Below are 7,241 nucleotides of genomic sequence, written 5' to 3'. Positions count from 1 at the left end.
TTAGCCAGTTTTTTTATTTTGCTTTCTGATTCCATATATTCCACAGTGTTCAATGGATTTGCAATAAACTTCCAAGATGAAGTGGGATTTCTTGCTCATTTTTTGCTTGAAATCTTGACTTGTGTTCATCTTTTTAAACAAAAAATATGCTCCAGAAAATGGCCACATGTTCACCTACTAAAACTTCTTTAAAGATGTTCTTTGCCAGTGGATCCATACTGTGGGCCATCCTGAAGCGTGTACTCAGGAGGCTCTGCATCTAAACTCCTGAACGATGAGAGGCCAGGTGAAGAGAGGCCCAGGGAGAGGGCACTGTCTCGATAATCCAGCCCCCGCTGCTCCCGGCTGAATGCAGACTCATAAGTGACACAGGCAAAGCCAGCAGAACTGGCCAGCTGACCCCAGCTGAACTGCAGAATTTCTAGAAATAATATATCATTTTAAGCCACTACGTTTGGGGGTGGTTTATTTCTCAGCAAGGGCTTCCCAGGTGGCTCAGAGGTAAAGAATCTGCCAATGCAGGAGACTCAGATTTGATCCCCGGGGTCAAGAAGATCCCCTAGAGAAGGAAATGGCAACCCACTCCAGTATTCTTGTCTGGGAAATCCCACAGACAGAGGCGCTTGATGGGCTACAGTCCACGGGGTTGCAAGAATCAGACACGATTTAGCAACTAAACAATGATCACTTCTCAGCAAACGATAACTGAAATCTTGGGCCGACCCCGAGTCCTCTCCGCCCACGTCTTGCATGTCCAGTCCTGTGGGGTCCACTTCCAGAATATATCATATATCTGAGCACTTCTCCTCTTATTCCCAGGCACCACTCTAGTCCAGGCCACTGTCCCCCTCACCTGGATTACTCCCAAAGCCTCCTCACTGGATTCCCTGCCTCCACTCTTACTCTCCTGCAGTCACCATAGAGGGACCAGAGTGAAACTTTGAGGGTATTAGATCAATTTCCCCCACCTGCTTGAGACCTTCCAGTTACCTCCTACATCACTTAGATCAAAAGAAAGACCCAGGAATTCTTTGACGGTCTAGTGGTTAGAAGTCCACCTGCAGGGGACCTGGGTTCAATTCTTGGTCCAGGAAGATTCCACATGCAGGGCAGGGGGGCAACTAAGCCCATGTGCCACAACTACTGAGTTTGCACACCCTAAAGCCCATGCTCTTCAACAAGAGAAGCCACCACAATGAGAAGCCCAGGCACCACAGCTAAAGAGTGGCCACTACTTGCCACAACTAGAGAAAGTCCACACACAGCAACAAAGACCCGGCGCAGCCATAAATAATTAATAAAATAAACCACAGACTCCTTGAAGCCCTGTGCAGCCCAGAGCCTGCACATCTCCACCCCCACCTCCAGTCACCCCTTGCTCAATGCACTCCAGCCACACTGGTTTCCTTTTTGTTTCTCGAACATGCTAGGCTTATCTCCATCTTGGGGCCTTCACATCAGTTATTTACTCTGCCCAGAAGACTCTTCCTCTAGGTCTTTCCATCTAGGTCTTCCAGTTCTCAGCTTATATGTCCCCTCCCCTAAAAGGCTATTTACAGAAGAGGGGACTGAGGCTTGGAGAAGTGAGGTCATTTCCCAAGTACACACAGTTAAGGAGAGTCTGGGCTGAGTTTTCACCCTAGGTTTGTGTGAGTCCCCACTCCAGGGCTCTTTCTGCCACATCAGTGGTTTGGGAAGGTGAAGGTCATGGGCTCCTGAAAAGCAGAGGGGTTGGAGGGGCTTCCTTCACTGACTCCTTCCACAAACACACCCAGATGCAACCTTTGGACTCTGCCTTGGGTTGAGTGGTGGGGACTCAGAGAGATGAATCAGACCAGACTTTTCTCTCTGGGTGCTCCAGTCTAGGGACAGGGAAAGCAGCAGAGGAGGTCAAGGCCATCAGAGCGGCTCAGAAAGCCTTTTGGGGAGGCATAACATGGAGTATGAGGCTGGCTGGGGGCAGGGGCATGGGGGGCAGAAAGTGGGGGTGTTTGTACAGGGGTCAGAGCTGCCTATTGTCCCCTGAAAGTGACCAGGAGACTTAGCATCAGCCATGCCTGTCCAAGCTGCTGTGAGTGAGAGAGAGAGTGTGTGTGTGTGTGTGTGTCTGTGTGTGTGTAAGAGAGTAAGGGAGAGTACAAGGGGTAAGGTGGACTTTAGGCAGGAGAAAGGCTGAATGAATAGAATTTACTGATGTGGAATCTAAAGCCCAGAAAGGCTGAGTCACTTGCCCAGCTCACCATAAAGGCAGAATTTGAAACAAGCCTATGCTGACACCACCTCCTCCAGGGTCCACTGCTTCTTCACTATGTGACCTCAGCTAAAGCCATTCTCCTTGGGGGCCTTATTTCCTCATCAGTAAACTGAAGGAGTTGGATCAAGGTTCCTTCAGCATGAGGATTCTGCAGAAAATATCACTACTAGAGCTTGGAACCAAATTCAGAACCTGCCTCAACCAGTACAGGATGGTTTCTCTGCCTGCAGCTCTTTCTAGGCCTAAACTGGGTGTCACACAAGCTAAAGTCAGGGAACCCCAGTAATTCCCCCTGTGTCTGGTGGACCTGGGGTCTCTCTCTCAACAGCCCAACCTATAGCTCCAGAATCCCTACAGCCTAGCTCTTTAGAATTTCGGGGCTCCTAATACACCTCTACTTCATTTTTAACCCAGCCTAGATCCCAGCTTATCTGTCCACCATTCTCCAGGGTAAATCTGGGACTCCCCTGGTTCTCTCCAGCCTCCAGGAAACACCAAAGCCAATGAAGGAAAGGGGAGAGGCAGCTCTGAAAGATCATTGGTCCATTGTCTGACCAAGGTCTTTTCAAATGAGTCAGTTCTTCACATCAGGTAGCCAAAGTATTAGAGTTTCAGCTTCAGCATCAGTCCTTCAGGACTGATTTCCTTTATTTATTTATTTTTTTTTCCTGATTTCCTTTAGGATGGACTGGTTGGATCCAAGCTAGCCTCAACTCCCATGTTCCAGTTCTGCTCATCCTTCACCATTCTGTTCCCACAGAGTTCCCTTTCAGGTGGTTCCATTCCATGTATTACATTCAGAATTCCAGGAAATTATATCTGGGAAAGAGAAGTATGGTGAGTAGGATTAGAGCTGATTACAGAAGGAGGATTCCCCCATTCTGCTGGGGCCTGGGGCATCCTCTGGGGCCTGGTCTCAGTGGTACCCACAGGAGCCATGGCAAAGAGCTCAGGCTCTGAACAGGAAGAACTTGGGCTCAGGTCTGAGCTTTGCTCCTTACTAGTTGTGTGACTTTGGGCAAGAGGCTTGAATCTCTGAACCTCTGTTTTCTTAGCTACAAAATAAGGATTTGGGATCTATTCACTGAGTTACTGTGAGGATTACATGGAAATAAGGCTCATTATATACCTAAGACATAGTAGGTGATCATGGTAGTCATAGCAATTTGTTCTGCTTATTCTCAGAGGCAGTGGTCTGGCCTCTGAGAGTCCTGGCCCCATAACAGCAGGGGAGGTAGAGAAGGGGCAAGAAGAAGGGGTTAAAATAAAATAGCCGCCATCTAACTACCATGTGCCGGCCCCTGTAGTGATCAGCATATGAAACTATTACTAATTTAACTCTATGAACAAGGCGCGTCTGAAGCACAAAGTTCCATAACTTGGCCAAAGTCACACAGCTAGTAAGTGGCAGAGCTGGGGCATAAATTCAGGCTCTCTGGCTCCAGAGTTCAAACTCTGAACCACTGTTCTATCCTACTTCACGTTAATCCCATTTTAGGATGAGAAAGGCTGAGGTTCAGAGAAATAAGTTCTCGCTGCTTCTCAACAGGGGTGCATTTAGGACTCTAGTTGGTTAATAGTGACTGAAGTTCTGGCAATTTCTGCTGTTGAGTGCTGCCCTCTAGTGCCCTCCACGGGAGAAGCACACCAGAGGCAAGCCGCAGAGGCTTGTCCACGGCCCACACTCCTCTGACCCCCTGCTTCTCCCCACCCCCAGAGCTGCAGGTCTTAGAGCTTCTAAACATCATTCTGAACGTCATCCATATATACAATCGTGATATTTCTTGGTTATCTCACAAATCCTTAAATTCAACAGATCCAGTATTCTTGCCTGGAGAATCCCGTGGACAGAGGAGCCTGGCGGGCCACCGTCCATGGAGTCGCAAGAGTTGGACACGACTTAGCGACTAAAGAGAGAGAGAATACCAAGTTTGCACTTTCATACCCCAAACCTGCGCTCCGCCAGTCATCTCCATCCACCCCAGTAGCACAAGCCAGAACCCCAGCCGTCCTTGACACCTCCCTCTCCCCCTCATTCTCTCTCCATCCCAGGAACAAAATGGCGGCCGAGGAAGGCGACCCGAAAAATAAACATCAGTCAGAACAGAGCAGGATGTGGAAGCAGAAGATCAGAACAACGGTCCCCTGTTGTGGCCAAGAGGGAAAAAATGAGGTCAGGTGGTTAGAAAGACACAGAAGGAAGCCCAAACACAGCCTTAAGGGCCAGAAGAATGGCACAGTAAGAAACTGAAAGAAAAGAAAGTGAAGTCGCTCAGTCATGTCCGACTCTGCGAGTCCATGGGCTGTAGCCCACCAGGCTCCTCTGTCCGTGAAATTTTTCAGGCAAGAGTACTGGAGTGGGTTGCCATTTGAGCCAAAAGGACTGGATTCCTACCCAGATCCACTGCTTAGTGACAATATGGCCTTGGGACCTTGATGTGCCTCGGTTCCCCCATCTGCAAAATGAATATGACCACGCTTATGTCTAGGACTTCTGTAAGGATCAAATTTAAGTGTTTGCTTTGTAAACTGCACAGCAGAAGTGGGTTATCATCTGGAAATTTCATTCCAATAGACTTCTATCTCCTTTGTTATGCTGCATGCTGGACCTGTACGGTGACTTGTTTTGTTTTCAAAGAATGTCATCAGCTTGAGGGTTTTTAAATTGTGGTTTACATATATATTATATATAATATATATGATTTTTAAGTTGTGGTGTGTATATATATATATATACACACACACACACAGAGAAAATTTGCCCTTTTGTCTATTTTTAAGTTACAGTTCAGCAGCATTATTTACATTCACAATGTTGTGCAACTATCACCATTATCTGTTTCCAAAAATTTTCATCATTCCAAATAGAAACTCTGTACCCATTAAGCAGTAACTCCCAACTCCTCCCTCTCTCCAGCCCCTGAAAACCTCTAATCCCTCTCTCTATGAATTTGTTTGTTCTGAATGTAAGTGGAATCACAATATTTGTTCTTCTGTGTCTGGCTTGTTTTACTTAGCATGATGTCCTCAAGGTTCATCTGTGTTGTAGCATGTATCACAAAAATTTCATCCTTTTCATGGCTAAATAACACTCCATTGTGTGTATATACGATATTTTGTTTATCCATTCATCTGTTGATAGACACTTGATTTTCCACGTTTCTGCTTTTATGAATAGTGCTGCAATGAATACTGGTGTATAAGTACCTATTTGAGTCCCTGGTTTCAATTTTGGGGGGTATATATTAATACCTATAATGTCATCAGTTTTTGACAGAGTTTTTCAGTATACACTGTGGCAGGGGAATGGGCCCTTGGGAACAGGGCCCAGTGTGTTTGAGTGTGGGAGGGAGAAGGGCGGAGGAGGAGAGGGGTTTCAGTGTGGCCATGCTTCCCAGGTGGCGCAGTGGTAAAGAATCTGCCTGCCAGTGCAGGAGATGCAAGAGACACTGGTTTGATCCCTGGGTCAGGAACATCCCCTGGAAGAGGAAATGGCAACCCACTCCAGTATTCTTTCTTGCCTGGAAAATTCCAGGTAAGAATTTTCCTGGAATGGACAGAGGAGCCTGACAGGCTCCATGAGGTTGCAAAGAGTTGGACACAGGACTGAGCACATACACACACATGATTAGAATACCAGCTAACTTGTGCCTTTTGCAAAGTACTCCACAAAACCCACTAGAGGAGGAAATATTATCATCTCCATTTTACAGATGAGGAGGAGGGAAGTGGCTTCTCCAGGGCCACACAGCTGGTGAGAGACAGGGGCTCCAGAGAAAGGTCCCCTCACACATCAGAGAATGCGGCCAGAGGTTCAGAGATTATATTTTCCTTCCTTCCCTCCCCGCTTTTTCCCTTTCTAGGCAAAGAAAGTAGTTCTGAGCTGCTTCAATCATCATGTTCCTACTTATTAATCTATGGTGTTTTAGATACTACAGAATCAGAATTTTGTAATGCACATTTACTAAACATATTCTGGAAAAAGCAAAACTATGGAGACAGAAAAAAGATCAGCGGTTGCCAAGGGCTGAGATGGGGAGAGGAACAGCTTGCAGAAAAGTTTAGGGAAATTTGGGGGGGTGTGGTGATGAAACTGATCTAAATTTTGATTGTGGTGGTGGTTATGTAGATATATGTATTTCTCAAAATTCACAGAGCTGTACACTAAAAAGGATAAATTTCACTGTATGTAAATTATACCTTAATCTTTGAATGAATAAACGAATGGGAGAAAACTGAACGAGATTCTAGACTCTTAGATTTTTTGGTACCTTGAAAACTTGGCAAGGGACTTCCCTGGCAGTCCAGTGGTTAAGACTGCCTTCCAATTCAGGAGGCATGGGTTTGATCCCTGGTTGAAGAATTAAGGTCCCATGTGCTACTTGGGGTGTGGTCAAAATTTTTTTTAAAAAGAAAGAAAATTTGACAAGTAACAGTGCCCTTAATCATTTACTTACATCATCAGTTCAGTTCAGTTGCTCAGTCCTGTCTGACTCTTTGCAACCCCATGAATCACAGCACGCCAGGCCTCCCTGTCCATCACCAACTCCCGGAGTCCACCCAAACCCATGTCCATCGAGTCAGTGATGCCATCCAGCCATCTCATCCTCTGTCGTCCCCTTCTCCTCCTGCCCCAAATCCTTCCCAGCATGAGGGTCTTTTCCAATTAGTCAACTCTGTGCATGAGGTGGCCAAAATATTAGAGTTTCAGCTTCAACATCAGTCCTTCCAATGAACACCCAGGACTGATCTCCTTTAGGATGGACTGGTTGGATCTCCTTGCAGTCCAAGGGACTCTCCAAGAGTCTTTTCCAATATCACAGTTCAAAAGCATCAATTCTTCGGCGCTCAGCTTTCTTCACCGTCCAACTCTCACATCCATACACGACCACGGGAAAAACCATAGCATTGACTAGACAGACCTTTTTTGGCAAAGTAATGTCTCTGCTTTTAAATATGCTATCTAGGTTGGTCATAACTTTCCTTC

The 7,241-nt window shown here is 46.4% G+C and overlaps 1 pseudogene; it reads right to left on the bottom strand.

The window, feature by feature from the left end:
* On the bottom strand, positions 1-229 carry LOC133061045 (protein CEBPZOS-like; annotated as a pseudogene).
* Between the last annotated feature and the right edge of the window lie 7,012 nt (positions 230-7,241).

This window comes from Dama dama, chromosome 8, assembly GCF_033118175.1.
Source record: "Dama dama isolate Ldn47 chromosome 8, ASM3311817v1, whole genome shotgun sequence".
Taxonomy (NCBI): domain Eukaryota; kingdom Metazoa; phylum Chordata; class Mammalia; order Artiodactyla; family Cervidae; genus Dama; species Dama dama.
Note: the sequence above shows the minus strand (reverse complement) of the source record. Positions and strands in the feature narration are given on the sequence as shown.